General features: G+C 45.0%; 1 pseudogene; it reads right to left on the bottom strand.

The window, feature by feature from the left end:
- Nucleotides 1–725: 725 nt before the first annotated feature.
- On the bottom strand, nt 726–1,289 carry LOC146823194 (ferritin heavy chain B pseudogene; annotated as a pseudogene).
- Nucleotides 1,290–1,756: the final 467 nt, after the last annotated feature.

Genomic DNA, 1,756 nt, shown 5'->3' with positions numbered 1-1,756 from the left:
TGTCAAACTTTTGTTATAAACTCTAGTTTTTCATCAGAACACTGTTGTGAAGTTGCAGTCAAACACAAGGAAATCAACTGACAGGCTGCTGCTTCTGTTGACAGTAAATGTTTTAGTCAGAATATCAGCTATTCTTACATGGCTGAGGACAATGATGCAAACTTATAGAAAATGTATTCTCATTTTAGCTTCTCAAACACCTTCCATAACCTCCATATGAAAATCACAAGAGAAAACTGTTTTTCTCAAGCACGGTTAATCAAATCCCAGCAGAGAATCAGAATTTTTCAGAGGGAAAATCACCTTAGAACACACCACAATTCCTAACATTATTATGGCACTACCAACAAGCAATTTACATTGTGACTAAAATCTGCTATCATATCACCCTTCAAATGTGTTCCTTGTTGTGACCCTCAAAAGCATGCTTTCTCTAAAATGCATTCCATTGGGGACCATACCCTGACTCCTGTAACAGCTGACACAAGATGTTCATGAGACTGCAACTTCTGCTTGGCATTTAAAACCGTAAGCAGATGTTTGTTTTTTTTTATCCTGAAAACCTTTATTTCTTGGAAGCATGTTGACAAGCACAGTAGCCACAGCCAGAAGCCTGGAAACATATAAAACAACCCCAGTTCACATACACCTTTTGATGGGAGTCACAGCAGTGTAAATGATAGAACAATGAGGTTTCGTTGGGAGTGTGTACAGCGGGCCGGAGTTTAGCTGCTCTCCCCCAGGGTGTGCTTGTCACACAGGTACTCGCCCATGCCATTTTGGGGCACCCCCAGGCGCTTCAGGTTGGTGATATGATCTCCAAGTTCCTTGATGGACTTCACCTGTTCCTCCAGGTACTCGGACTCCAGGAAGTCACAGATGTGGGGGTCCACGTTGTCAGATGCCACCTTGTGCAGGTCCAGCAGGGCCTGGTTGACGGTCTTCTCCAGCTGCAGGGTGGCCTGCATGGCTACCAAGGTGTTGCTCCACTTGTCACACTCTGGTTTCTTGACATCCTGCAGCACCACGCGCCCACCGTGCTTGTTTTGGTACTTCATGAACTTCTCGGCGTGCTCGCGCTCCTCGTGGCTCTGCTCCTTGAAGAACTTGGCTACGAGGCTCAGGGCCACGTCGTCACGGTCGAAGTAGTAGGACATGGACAGGTAGACATAGGAGGAGTACAACTCGGTGTTGATCATGCGGTTGATAGCCGCCTCGCACTCGCGGTTGTAGTTCTGGCGCACCTGGGACTCCATGGCGTTGCTGAGGGTGTGGTTGTTGGCGATAGATGTAGGTAAATAATGGATAAAGTTTTCAGGAGAGCTCTGGACTCAGAGCGACGTTCCGTTCAAACACTGTTGAAGCAAAAACACAACTCAGAGCTTGCCAAGTGTTAAACTCTCCTTCTATCACACACATGTAACCCCTAAGGTTGGCCCTAGGCAGCCCTAAGGGCAGGGTGTTGTGTAAGTAGAAGGCAGGACTTGTACTTTTAAGTTTTACATGTCCTGGTAGTGACAAACAGCAACATTTGTTTTTCACTACTCTAAGGCCTACTCCTCTCATAGTCTAGCATAGGGAATTCCTTAAAACACTTTTAAGCTGTAATTCCTGATTAGAAAGGAGTTGCTACATCACATTTATTATCCTTGGAATTGCAATGATAAATCCTCCTTACTGGTAACGTTGGTTTAACATTACTATTTTGAAAATGACACTTTTAGAAAGCGGATATTTCTCTGTTCCTACTCCTCTG

Source organism: Triturus cristatus, chromosome 5_2, assembly GCF_964204655.1.
Source record: "Triturus cristatus chromosome 5_2, aTriCri1.1, whole genome shotgun sequence".
NCBI classification, from domain to species: Eukaryota; Metazoa; Chordata; class Amphibia; order Caudata; family Salamandridae; genus Triturus; species Triturus cristatus.
Note: the sequence above shows the minus strand (reverse complement) of the source record. Positions and strands in the feature narration are given on the sequence as shown.